This window comes from Cinclus cinclus, unplaced genomic scaffold (assembly GCF_963662255.1).
Source record: "Cinclus cinclus unplaced genomic scaffold, bCinCin1.1 SCAFFOLD_51, whole genome shotgun sequence".
Lineage (NCBI taxonomy): Eukaryota > Metazoa > Chordata > Aves > Passeriformes > Cinclidae > Cinclus > Cinclus cinclus.
In genome coordinates this window covers 433,009-446,976 of record NW_026912196.1, presented here as the reverse complement: position 1 = coordinate 446,976, position 13,968 = coordinate 433,009, and positions in this window count along the sequence as shown.

Here is a 13,968-nt window from a genome sequence, read left to right as displayed (position 1 = left end):
TGAAACTTGCCTTCTGGCACCCCATTCGCGGGGCAGCCGTCTTTCTTCGGCCACCTGCCACGTGGCCCCATATCGCCGCGCTCGTTGCACTCCGCTTGTCAGATTGGCTTCCCGTGGCGCTGATTTCAACCTGGCCAAATACTAGCGCTGCGGAGAGCTGTCTCGCAGACAATCCTGTTCCAGCATAGAAATTTGTCCTGCAATGTTCCCCCCTCTTTTCCCCCATGGTGTTGCTCTGATGAATGCCTGGAGCATGGAACGACTTAAGCCAGCAAGTATTCCTCGCCGGCCACCTCTCGCTGTGCAAGAGGTATGCCGTGGAGCCTTGGAACGCTGCCAAGCAAAAAGCAGAGCAGTGACCATAAAAGCGAGGAGAGAGCATGCACGAAGCACACTAGTTCTGTCTAGTGCTTTCCGTGCAGAGAGGCGGCAAAGCTGAATGCCGTGCCAGAGCTTCACTTCTCGCTGGAGCACAGGAAGGCAAGAATGAAGAGGCAGAACACAGCCTTGGTTTCAGCAGCCTCCGGGACTGCAAAAGTTCAGCAATAGCTCTGTCAAAGCAGAACTCGGATGAGAATGCTCTCGCAGCTTGGCAAAGTTAGGCGCAGCTGTTGACCAGCTCTGCCCGTGGCCACAGGCTGCTTCTTCCACCTTCACTGTGGCAGAGCTTTTGCGGAACAGAGACGGCATTCTTCAAGGGCGTGTTCTCCAAGGTGCTGTGAAACAGAGCCTAGCACGCTGTCTCGCTGATCCTGGCTTTCGGCAAGCAGGCGTGCCAGACCGCCGACATTCTGCACTCTGGCAGCCTAGTTGCCAGCTTTCGGCAGCTGCTGTCCTAGCAAGGAAGCTCAGGGAGTCAAAGCCAGTGCCGGGCGGCACCTTTCTGCTTTGCCCGCCTAAGCGGCGTCACGCTCCCTCGGATACTGTGTCCTTTCCCTCTGCACTGCGTCTGCCGAGGTGCTCTCTGCCTCTCGGAGCAGAAGGGCAGAGGACAATGTTTTCCACAGCAGGGTAGAAATGGCATTGCAAGCAGGAAAGCTAGATGCCTTGGGACTGTCCCCTTAGCCCTTGCCACTCACTTCAGGCTCGTACGCTGAGCAGAACAGCCTGCTGTTCTGAAGCTTCGCTGGCTGCCGTTCGTGCCCAGACGCCATTTCCTTCCCAAGGAGGCGAAGCGCCGTCTACTTCTCGCAGCGAGCACGCTGCTCCTGGCTTTCGCTTCTGCCGCAACGAGCTCGCTACGAGCACTTTTCTTCTCAACCCTCTAGACCATTGCGTTCTGCTTTTCTTGTCTCGTGAATGGAGACGGAAAGCTTCTCGGCTACAATCTCGCCTAGAACAACTGCGGCTACACATTAAGCTCGCCCGCAACGCCCTGCTGAAACTTGCCTTCTGGCACCCCATTCGCGGGGCAGCCGTCTTTCTGCGGCCACCTGCCAAGTGGCCCCATATCGCCGCGCTCGTTGCACTCCGCTTGTCAGATTGGCTTCCCGTGGCGCTGATTTCAGCCTGGCCAAATACTAGCGCTGCGGAGAGCTGTCTCGCAGACAATCCTGTTCCAGCATAGAAATTTGTCCTGCAATGTTCCCCCCTCTTTTCCCCCATGGTGTTGCTCTGATGAATGCCTTGAGCATGGAACGACTTAAGCCAGCAAGTATTCCTCGCCGGCCACCTCTCGCTGTGCGAGAGGTATGCCGTGGACCCTTGGAACGCTGCCAAGCAAAAAGCAGAGCAGTGACCATAAAAGCGAGGAGAGAGCATGCACGAAGCGCACTAGTTCTGTCTAGTGCTTTCCGTGCAGAGAGGCGGCAAAGCTGAATGCCGTGCCAGAGCTTCACTTCTCGCTGGAGCACAGGAAGGCAAGAATGAAGAGGCAGAACACAGCCTTGGTTTCAGCAGCCTCCGGGACTGCAAAAGTTCAGCAATAGCTCTGTCAAAGCAGAACTCGGCTGAGAATGCTCTCGCAGCTTGGCAAAGTTAGGCGCAGCTGTTGACCAGCTCTGCCCGTGGCCACAGGCTGCTTCTTCCACCTTCACTGTGGCAGAGCTTTTGCGGAACAGAGACGGCATTCTTCAAGGGCGTGTTCTCCAAGGTGCTGTGAAACAGAGCCTAGCACGCTGTCTCGCTGATCCTGGCTTTCGGCAAGCAGGCGTGCCAGACCGCCGACATTCTGCACTCTGGCAGCCTAGTTGCCAGCTTTCGGCAGCTGCTGTCCTAGCAAGGAAGCTCAGGGAGTCAAAGCCAGTGCCGGGCGGCACCTTTCTGCTTTGCCCGCCTAAGCGGCGTCACGCTCCCTCGGATACTGTGTCCTTTCCCTCTGCACTGCGTCTGCCGAGGTGCTCTCTGCCTCTCGGAGCAGAAGGGCAGAGGACAATGTTTTCCACAGCAGGGTAGAAATGGCATTGCTAGCAGGAAAGCTAGATGCCTTGGGACTGTCCCCTTAGCCCTTGCCACTCACTTCAGGCTCGTACGCTGAGCAGAACAGCCTGCTGTTCTGAAGCTTCGCTGGCTGCCGTTCGTGCCCAGACGCCATTTCCTTCCCAAGGAGGCGAAGCGCCGTCTACTTCTCGCAGCGAGCACGCTGCTCCTGGCTTTCGCTTCTGCCGCAACGAGCTCGCTACGAGCACTTTTCTTCTCAACCCTCTAGACCATTGCGTTCTGCTTTTCTTGTCTCGTGAATGGAGACGGAAAGCTTCTCGGCTACAATCTCGCCTAGAACAACTGCGGCTACACATTAAGCTCGCCCGCAACGCCCTGCTGAAACTTGCCTTCTGGCACCCCATTCGCGGGGCAGCCGTCTTTCTTCGGCCACCTGCCAAGTGGCCCCATATCGCCGCGCTCGTTGCACTCCGCTTGTCAGATTGGCTTCCCGTGGCGCTGATTTCAGCCTGGCCAAATACTAGCGCTGCGGAGAGCTGTCTCGCAGACAATCCTGTTCCAGCATAGAAATTTGTCCTGCAATGTTCCCCCCTCTTTTCCCCCATGGTGTTGCTCTGATGAATGCCTGGAGCATGGAACGACTTAAGCCAGCAAGTATTCCTCGCCGGCCACCTCTCGCTGTGCAAGAGGTATGCCGTGGACCCTTGGAACGCTGCCAAGCAAAAAGCAGAGCAGTGACCATAAAAGCGAGGAGAGAGCATGCACGAAGCACACTAGTTCTGTCTAGTGCTTTCCGTGCAGAGAGGCGGCAAAGCTGAATGCCGTGCCAGAGCTTCACTTCTCGCTGGAGCACAGGAAGGCAAGAATGAAGAGGCAGAACACAGCCTTGGTTTCAGCAGCCTCCGGGACTGCAAAAGTTCAGCAATAGCTCTGTCAAAGCAGAACTCGGCTGAGAATGCTCTCGCAGCTTGGGAAAGTTAGGCGCAGCTGTTGACCAGCTCTGCCCGTGGCCACAGGCTGCTTCTTCCACCTTCACTGTGGCAGAGCTTTTGCGGAACAGAGACGGCATTCTTCAAGGGCGTGTTCTCCAAGGTGCTGTGAAACAGAGCCTAGCACGCTGTCTCGCTGATCCTGGCTTTCGGCAAGCAGGCGTGCCAGACCGCCGACATTCTGCACTCTGGCAGCCTAGTTGCCAGCTTTCGGCAGCTGCTGTCCTAGCAAGGAAGCTCAGGGAGTCAAAGCCAGTGCCGGGCGGCACCTTTCTGCTTTGCCCGCCTAAGCGGCGTCACGCTCCCTCGGATACTGTGTCCTTTCCCTCTGCACTGCGTCTGCCGAGGTGCTCTCTGCCTCTCGGAGCAGAAGGGCAGAGGACAATGTTTTCCACAGCAGGGTAGAAATGGCATTGCTAGCAGGAAAGCTAGATGCCTTGGGACTGTCCCCTTAGCCCTTGCCACTCACTTCAGGCTCGTACGCTGAGCAGAACAGCCTGCTGTTCTGAAGCTTCGCTGGCTGCCCTTCGTGCCCAGACGCCATTTCCTTCCCAAGGAGGCGAAGCGCCGTCTACTTCTCGCAGCGAGCACGCTGCTCCTGGCTTTCGCTTCTGCCGCAACGAGCTCGCTACGAGCACTTTTCTTCTCAACCCTCTAGACCATTGCGTTCTGCTTTTCTTGTCTCGTGAATGGAGACGGAAAGCTTCTCGGCTACAATCTCGCCTAGAACAACTGCGGCTACACATTAAGCTCGCCCGCAACGCCCTGCTGAAACTTGCCTTCTGGCACCCCATTCGCGGGGCAGCCGTCTTTCTTCGGCCACCTGCCACGTGGCCCCATATCGCCGCGCTCGTTGCACTCCGCTTGTCAGATTGGCTTCCCGTGGCGCTGATTTCAACCTGGCCAAATACTAGCGCTGCGGAGAGCTGTCTCGCAGACAATCCTGTTCCAGCATAGAAATTTGTCCTGCAATGTTCCCCCCTCTTTTCCCCCATGGTGTTGCTCTGATGAATGCCTGGAGCATGGAACGACTTAAGCCAGCAAGTATTCCTCGCCGGCCACCTCTCGCTGTGCAAGAGGTATGCCGTGGAGCCTTGGAACGCTGCCAAGCAAAAAGCAGAGCAGTGACCATAAAAGCGAGGAGAGAGCATGCACGAAGCACACTAGTTCTGTCTAGTGCTTTCCGTGCAGAGAGGCGGCAAAGCTGAATGCCGTGCCAGAGCTTCACTTCTCGCTGGAGCACAGGAAGGCAAGAATGAAGAGGCAGAACACAGCCTTGGTTTCAGCAGCCTCCGGGACTGCAAAAGTTCAGCAATAGCTCTGTCAAAGCAGAACTCGGATGAGAATGCTCTCGCAGCTTGGCAAAGTTAGGCGCAGCTGTTGACCAGCTCTGCCCGTGGCCACAGGCTGCTTCTTCCACCTTCACTGTGGCAGAGCTTTTGCGGAACAGAGACGGCATTCTTCAAGGGCGTGTTCTCCAAGGTGCTGTGAAACAGAGCCTAGCACGCTGTCTCGCTGATCCTGGCTTTCGGCAAGCAGGCGTGCCAGACCGCCGACATTCTGCACTCTGGCAGCCTAGTTGCCAGCTTTCGGCAGCTGCTGTCCTAGCAAGGAAGCTCAGGGAGTCAAAGCCAGTGCCGGGCGGCACCTTTCTGCTTTGCCCGCCTAAGCGGCGTCACGCTCCCTCGGATACTGTGTCCTTTCCCTCTGCACTGCGTCTGCCGAGGTGCTCTCTGCCTCTCGGAGCAGAAGGGCAGAGGACAATGTTTTCCACAGCAGGGTAGAAATGGCATTGCAAGCAGGAAAGCTAGATGCCTTGGGACTGTCCCCTTAGCCCTTGCCACTCACTTCAGGCTCGTACGCTGAGCAGAACAGCCTGCTGTTCTGAAGCTTCGCTGGCTGCCGTTCGTGCCCAGACGCCATTTCCTTCCCAAGGAGGCGAAGCGCCGTCTACTTCTCGCAGCGAGCACGCTGCTCCTGGCTTTCGCTTCTGCCGCAACGAGCTCGCTACGAGCACTTTTCTTCTCAACCCTCTAGACCATTGCGTTCTGCTTTTCTTGTCTCGTGAATGGAGACGGAAAGCTTCTCGGCTACAATCTCGCCTAGAACAACTGCGGCTACACATTAAGCTCGCCCGCAACGCCCTGCTGAAACTTGCCTTCTGGCACCCCATTCGCGGGGCAGCCGTCTTTCTGCGGCCACCTGCCAAGTGGCCCCATATCGCCGCGCTCGTTGCACTCCGCTTGTCAGATTGGCTTCCCGTGGCGCTGATTTCAGCCTGGCCAAATACTAGCGCTGCGGAGAGCTGTCTCGCAGACAATCCTGTTCCAGCATAGAAATTTGTCCTGCAATGTTCCCCCCTCTTTTCCCCCATGGTGTTGCTCTGATGAATGCCTTGAGCATGGAACGACTTAAGCCAGCAAGTATTCCTCGCCGGCCACCTCTCGCTGTGCGAGAGGTATGCCGTGGACCCTTGGAACGCTGCCAAGCAAAAAGCAGAGCAGTGACCATAAAAGCGAGGAGAGAGCATGCACGAAGCGCACTAGTTCTGTCTAGTGCTTTCCGTGCAGAGAGGCGGCAAAGCTGAATGCCGTGCCAGAGCTTCACTTCTCGCTGGAGCACAGGAAGGCAAGAATGAAGAGGCAGAACACAGCCTTGGTTTCAGCAGCCTCCGGGACTGCAAAAGTTCAGCAATAGCTCTGTCAAAGCAGAACTCGGCTGAGAATGCTCTCGCAGCTTGGCAAAGTTAGGCGCAGCTGTTGACCAGCTCTGCCCGTGGCCACAGGCTGCTTCTTCCACCTTCACTGTGGCAGAGCTTTTGCGGAACAGAGACGGCATTCTTCAAGGGCGTGTTCTCCAAGGTGCTGTGAAACAGAGCCTAGCACGCTGTCTCGCTGATCCTGGCTTTCGGCAAGCAGGCGTGCCAGACCGCCGACATTCTGCACTCTGGCAGCCTAGTTGCCAGCTTTCGGCAGCTGCTGTCCTAGCAAGGAAGCTCAGGGAGTCAAAGCCAGTGCCGGGCGGCACCTTTCTGCTTTGCCCGCCTAAGCGGCGTCACGCTCCCTCGGATACTGTGTCCTTTCCCTCTGCACTGCGTCTGCCGAGGTGCTCTCTGCCTCTCGGAGCAGAAGGGCAGAGGACAATGTTTTCCACAGCAGGGTAGAAATGGCATTGCTAGCAGGAAAGCTAGATGCCTTGGGACTGTCCCCTTAGCCCTTGCCACTCACTTCAGGCTCGTACGCTGAGCAGAACAGCCTGCTGTTCTGAAGCTTCGCTGGCTGCCGTTCGTGCCCAGACGCCATTTCCTTCCCAAGGAGGCGAAGCGCCGTCTACTTCTCGCAGCGAGCACGCTGCTCCTGGCTTTCGCTTCTGCCGCAACGAGCTCGCTACGAGCACTTTTCTTCTCAACCCTCTAGACCATTGCGTTCTGCTTTTCTTGTCTCGTGAATGGAGACGGAAAGCTTCTCGGCTACAATCTCGCCTAGAACAACTGCGGCTACACATTAAGCTCGCCCGCAACGCCCTGCTGAAACTTGCCTTCTGGCACCCCATTCGCGGGGCAGCCGTCTTTCTTCGGCCACCTGCCAAGTGGCCCCATATCGCCGCGCTCGTTGCACTCCGCTTGTCAGATTGGCTTCCCGTGGCGCTGATTTCAGCCTGGCCAAATACTAGCGCTGCGGAGAGCTGTCTCGCAGACAATCCTGTTCCAGCATAGAAATTTGTCCTGCAATGTTCCCCCCTCTTTTCCCCCATGGTGTTGCTCTGATGAATGCCTGGAGCATGGAACGACTTAAGCCAGCAAGTATTCCTCGCCGGCCACCTCTCGCTGTGCGAGAGGTATGCCGTGGACCCTTGGAACGCTGCCAAGCAAAAAGCAGAGCAGTGACCATAAAAGCGAGGAGAGAGCATGCACGAAGCACACTAGTTCTGTCTAGTGCTTTCCGTGCAGAGAGGCGGCAAAGCTGAATGCCGTGCCAGAGCTTCACTTCTCGCTGGAGCACAGGAAGGCAAGAATGAAGAGGCAGAACACAGCCTTGGTTTCAGCAGCCTCCGGGACTGCAAAAGTTCAGCAATAGCTCTGTCAAAGCAGAACTCGGCTGAGAATGCTCTCGCAGCTTGGGAAAGTTAGGCGCAGCTGTTGACCAGCTCTGCCCGTGGCCACAGGCTGCTTCTTCCACCTTCACTGTGGCAGAGCTTTTGCGGAACAGAGACGGCATTCTTCAAGGGCGTGTTCTCCAAGGTGCTGTGAAACAGAGCCTAGCACGCTGTCTCGCTGATCCTGGCTTTCGGCAAGCAGGCGTGCCAGACCGCCGACATTCTGCACTCTGGCAGCCTAGTTGCCAGCTTTCGGCAGCTGCTGTCCTAGCAAGGAAGCTCAGGGAGTCAAAGCCAGTGCCGGGCGGCACCTTTCTGCTTTGCCCGCCTAAGCGGCGTCACGCTCCCTCGGATACTGTGTCCTTTCCCTCTGCACTGCGTCTGCCGAGGTGCTCTCTGCCTCTCGGAGCAGAAGGGCAGAGGACAATGTTTTCCACAGCAGGGTAGAAATGGCATTGCTAGCAGGAAAGCTAGATGCCTTGGGACTGTCCCCTTAGCCCTTGCCACTCACTTCAGGCTCGTACGCTGAGCAGAACAGCCTGCTGTTCTGAAGCTTCGCTGGCTGCCCTTCGTGCCCAGACGCCATTTCCTTCCCAAGGAGGCGAAGCGCCGTCTACTTCTCGCAGCGAGCACGCTGCTCCTGGCTTTCGCTTCTGCCGCAACGAGCTCGCTACGAGCACTTTTCTTCTCAACCCTCTAGACCATTGCGTTCTGCTTTTCTTGTCTCGTGAATGGAGACGGAAAGCTTCTCGGCTACAATCTCGCCTAGAACAACTGCGGCTACACATTAAGCTCGCCCGCAACGCCCTGCTGAAACTTGCCTTCTGGCACCCCATTCGCGGGGCAGCCGTCTTTCTTCGGCCACCTGCCAAGTGGCCCCATATCGCCGCGCTCGTTGCACTCCGCTTGTCAGATTGGCTTCCCGTGGCGCTGATTTCAGCCTGGCCAAATACTAGCGCTGCGGAGAGCTGTCTCGCAGACAATCCTGTTCCAGCATAGAAATTTGTCCTGCAATGTTCCCCCCTCTTTTCCCCCATGGTGTTGCTCTGATGAATGCCTGGAGCATGGAACGACTTAAGCCAGCAAGTATTCCTCGCCGGCCACCTCTCGCTGTGCAAGAGGTATGCCGTGGACCCTTGGAACGCTGCCAAGCAAAAAGCAGAGCAGTGACCATAAAAGCGAGGACAGAGCATGCACGAAGCACACTAGTTCTGTCTAGTGCTTTCCGTGCAGAGAGGCGGCAAAGCTGAATGCCGTGCCAGAGCTTCACTTCTCGCTGGAGCACAGGAAGGCAAGAATGAAGAGGCAGAACACAGCCTTGGTTTCAGCAGCCTCCGGGACTGCAAAAGTTCAGCAATAGCTCTGTCAAAGCAGAACTCGGCTGAGAATGCTCTCGCAGCTTGGCAAAGTTAGGCGCAGCTGTTGACCAGCTCTGCCCGTGGCCACAGGCTGCTTCTTCCACCTTCACTGTGGCAGAGCTTTTGCGGAACAGAGACGGCATTCTTCAAGGGCGTGTTCTCCAAGGTGCTGTGAAACAGAGCCTAGCACGCTGTCTCGCTGATCCTGGCTTTCGGCAAGCAGGCGTGCCAGACCGCCGACATTCTGCACTCTGGCAGCCTAGTTGCCAGCTTTCGGCAGCTGCTGTCCTAGCAAGGAAGCTCAGGGAGTCAAAGCCAGTGCCGGGCGGCACCTTTCTGCTTTGCCCGCCTAAGCGGCGTCACGCTCCCTCGGATACTGTGTCCTTTCCCTCTGCACTGCGTCTGCCGAGGTGCTCTCTGCCTCTCGGAGCAGAAGGGCAGAGGACAATGTTTTCCACAGCAGGGTAGAAATGGCATTGCTAGCAGGAAAGCTAGATGCCTTGGGACTGTCCCCTTAGCCCTTGCCACTCACTTCAGGCTCGTACGCTGAGCAGAACAGCCTGCTGTTCTGAAGCTTCGCTGGCTGCCGTTCGTGCCCAGACGCCATTTCCTTCCCAAGGAGGCGAAGCGCCGTCTACTTCTCGCAGCGAGCACGCTGCTCCTGGCTTTCGCTTCTGCCGCAACGAGCTCGCTACGAGCACTTTTCTTCTCAACCCTCTAGACCATTGCGTTCTGCTTTTCTTGTCTCGTGAATGGAGACGGAAAGCTTCTCGGCTACAATCTCGCCTAGAACAACTGCGGCTACACATTAAGCTCGCCCGGAACGCCCTGCTGAAACTTGCCTTCTGGCACCCCATTCGCGGGGCAGCCGTCTTTCTTCGGCCACCTGCCAAGTGGCCCCATATCGCCGCGCTCGTTGCACTCCGCTTGTCAGATTGGCTTCCCGTGGCGCTGATTTCAGCCTGGCCAAATACTAGCGCTGCGGAGAGCTGTCTCGCAGACAATCCTGTTCCAGCATAGAAATTTGTCCTGCAATGTTCCCCCCTCTTTTCCCCCATGGTGTTGCTCTGATGAATGCCTGGAGCATGGAACGACTTAAGCCAGCAAGTATTCCTCGCCGGCCACCTCTCGCTGTGCGAGAGGTATGCCGTGGACCCTTGGAACGCTGCCAAGCAAAAAGCAGAGCAGTGACCATAAAAGCGAGGAGAGAGCATGCACGAAGCACACTAGTTCTGTCTAGTGCTTTCCGTGCAGAGAGGCGGCAAAGCTGAATGCCGTGCCAGAGCTTCACTTCTCGCTGGAGCACAGGAAGGCAAGAATGAAGAGGCAGAACACAGCCTTGGTTTCAGCAGCCTCCGGGACTGCAAAAGTTCAGCAATAGCTCTGTCAAAGCAGAACTCGGCTGAGAATGCTCTCGCAGCTTGGCAAAGTTAGGCGCAGCTGTTGACCAGCTCTGCCCGTGGCCACAGGCTGCTTCTTCCACCTTCACTGTGGCAGAGCTTTTGCGGAACAGAGACGGCATTCTTCAAGGGCGTGTTCTCCAAGGTGCTGTGAAACAGAGCCTAGCACGCTGTCTCGCTGATCCTGGCTTTCGGCAAGCAGGCGTGCCAGACCGCCGACATTCTGCACTCTGGCAGCCTAGTTGCCAGCTTTCGGCAGCTGCTGTCCTAGCAAGGAAGCTCAGGGAGTCAAAGCCAGTGCCGGGCGGCACCTTTCTGCTTTGCCCGCCTAAGCGGCGTCACGCTCCCTCGGATACTGTGTCCTTTCCCTCTGCACTGCGTCTGCCGAGGTGCTCTCTGCCTCTCGGAGCAGAAGGGCAGAGGACAATGTTTTCCACAGCAGGGTAGAAATGGCATTGCTAGCAGGAAAGCTAGATGCCTTGGGACTGTCCCCTTAGCCCTTGCCACTCACTTCAGGCTCGTACGCTGAGCAGAACAGCCTGCTGTTCTGAAGCTTCGCTGGCTGCCGTTCGTGCCCAGACGCGATTTCCTTCCCAAGGAGGCGAAGCGCCGTCTACTTCTCGCAGCGAGCACGCTGCTCCTGGCTTTCGCTTCTGCCGCAACGAGCTCGCTACGAGCACTTTTCTTCTCAACCCTCTAGACCATTGCGTTCTGCTTTTCTTGTCTCGTGAATGGAGACGGAAAGCTTCTCGGCTACAATCTCGCCTAGAACAACTGCGGCTACACATTAAGCTCGCCCGGAACGCCCTGCTGAAACTTGCCTTCTGGCACCCCATTCGCGGGGCAGCCGTCTTTCTTCGGCCACCTGCCAAGTGGCCCCATATCGCCGCGCTCGTTGCACTCCGCTTGTCAGATTGGCTTCCCGTGGCGCTGATTTCAGCCTGGCCAAATACTAGCGCTGCGGAGAGCTGTCTCGCAGACAATCATGTTCCAGCATAGAAATTTGTCCTGCAATGTTCCCCCCTCTTTTCCCCCATGGTGTTGCTCTGATGAATGCCTGGAGCATGGAACGACTTAAGCCAGCAAGTATTCCTCGCCGGCCACCTCTCGCTGTGCAAGAGGTATGCCGTGGACCCTTGGAACGCTGCCAAGCAAAAAGCAGAGCAGTGACCATAAAAGCGAGGAGAGAGCATGCACGAAGCACACTAGTTCTGTCTAGTGCTTTCCGTGCAGAGAGGCGGCAAAGCTGAATGCCGTGCCAGAGCTTCACTTCTCGCTGGAGCACAGGAAGGCAAGAATGAAGAGGCAGAACACAGCCTTGGTTTCAGCAGCCTCCGGGACTGCAAAAGTTCAGCAATAGCTCTGTCAAAGCAGAACTCGGCTGAGAATGCTCTCGCAGCTTGGGAAAGTTAGGCGCAGCTGTTGACCAGCTCTGCCCGTGGCCACAGGCTGCTTCTTCCACCTTCACTGTGGCAGAGCTTTTGCGGAACAGAGACGGCATTCTTCAAGGGCGTGTTCTCCAAGGTGCTGTGAAACAGAGCCTAGCACGCTGTCTCGCTGATCCTGGCTTTCGGCAAGCAGGCGTGCCAGACCGCCGACATTCTGCACTCTGGCAGCCTAGTTGCCAGCTTTCGGCAGCTGCTGTCCTAGCAAGGAAGCTCAGGGAGTCAAAGCCAGTGCCGGGCGGCACCTTTCTGCTTTGCCCGCCTAAGCGGCGTCACGCTCCCTCGGATACTGTGTCCTTTCCCTCTGCACTGCGTCTGCCGAGGTGCTCTCTGCCTCTCGGAGCAGAAGGGCAGAGGACAATGTTTTCCACAGCAGGGTAGAAATGGCATTGCTAGCAGGAAAGCTAGATGCCTTGGGACTGTCCCCTTAGCCCTTGCCACTCACTTCAGGCTCGTACGCTGAGCAGAACAGCCTGCTGTTCTGAAGCTTCGCTGGCTGCCGTTCGTGCCCAGACGCCATTTCCTTCCCAAGGAGGCGAAGCGCCGTCTACTTCTCGCAGCGAGCACGCTGCTCCTGGCTTTCGCTTCTGCCGCAACGAGCTCGCTACGAGCACTTTTCTTCTCAACCCTCTAGACCATTGCGTTCTGCTTTTCTTGTCTCGTGAATGGAGACGGAAAGCTTCTCGGCTACAATCTCGCCTAGAACAACTGCGGCTACACATTAAGCTCGCCCGGAACGCCCTGCTGAAACTTGCCTTCTGGCACCCCATTCGCGGGGCAGCCGTCTTTCTTCGGCCACCTGCCAAGTGGCCCCATATCGCCGCGCTCGTTGCACTCCGCTTGTCAGATTGGCTTCCCGTGGCGCTGATTTCAGCCTGGCCAAATACTAGCGCTGCGGAGAGCTGTCTCGCAGACAATCCTGTTCCAGCATAGAAATTTGTCCTGCAATGTTCCCCCCTCTTTTCCCCCATGGTGTTGCTCTGATGAATGCCTTGAGCATGGAACGACTTAAGCCAGCAAGTATTCCTCGCCGGCCACCTCTCGCTGTGCAAGAGGTATGCCGTGGACCCTTGGAACGCTGCCAAGCAAAAAGCAGAGCAGTGACCATAAAAGCGAGGAGAGAGCATGCACGAAGCACACTAGTTCTGTCTAGTGCTTTCCGTGCAGAGAGGCGGCAAAGCTGAATGCCGTGCCAGAGCTTCACTTCTCGCTGGAGCACAGGAAGGCAAGAATGAAGAGGCAGAACACAGCCTTGGTTTCAGCAGCCTCCGGGACTGCAAAAGTTCAGCAATAGCTCTGTCAAAGCAGAACTCGGCTGAGAATGCTCTCGCAGCTTGGGAAAGTTAGGCGCAGCTGTTGACCAGCTCTGCCCGTGGCCACAGGCTGCTTCTTCCACCTTCACTGTGGCAGAGCTTTTGCGGAACAGAGACGGCATTCTTCAAGGGCGTGTTCTCCAAGGTGCTGTGAAACAGAGCCTAGCACGCTGTCTCGCTGATCCTGGCTTTCGGCAAGCAGGCGTGCCAGACCGCCGACATTCTGCACTCTGGCAGCCTAGTTGCCAGCTTTCGGCAGCTGCTGTCCTAGCAAGGAAGCTCAGGGAGTCAAAGCCAGTGCCGGGCGGCACCTTTCTGCTTTGCCCGCCTAAGCGGCGTCACGCTCCCTCGGATACTGTGTCCTTTCCCTCTGCACTGCGTCTGCCGAGGTGCTCTCTGCCTCTCGGAGCAGAAGGGCAGAGGACAATGTTTTCCACAGCAGGGTAGAAATGGCATTGCTAGCAGGAAAGCTAGATGCCTTGGGACTGTCCCCTTAGCCCTTGCCACTCACTTCAGGCTCGTACGCTGAGCAGAACAGCCTGCTGTTCTGAAGCTTCGCTGGCTGCCGTTCGTGCCCAGACGCGATTTCCTTCCCAAGGAGGCGAAGCGCCGTCTACTTCTCGCAGCGAGCACGCTGCTCCTGGCTTTCGCTTCTGCCGCAACGAGCTCGCTACGAGCACTTTTCTTCTCAACCCTCTAGACCATTGCGTTCTGCTTTTCTTGTCTCGTGAATGGAGACGGAAAGCTTCTCGGCTACAATCTCGCCTAGAACAACTGCGGCTACACATTAAGCTCGCCCGCAACGCCCTGCTGAAACTTGCCTTTTGGCACCCCATTCGCGGGGCAGCCGTCTTTCTTCGGCCACCTGCCAAGTGGCCCCATATCGCCGCGCTCGTTGCACTCCGCTTGTCAGATTGGCTTCCCGTGGCGCTGATTTCAACCTGGCCAAATACTAGCGCCGCGGAGAGCTGTCTCGCAGACAATCCTGT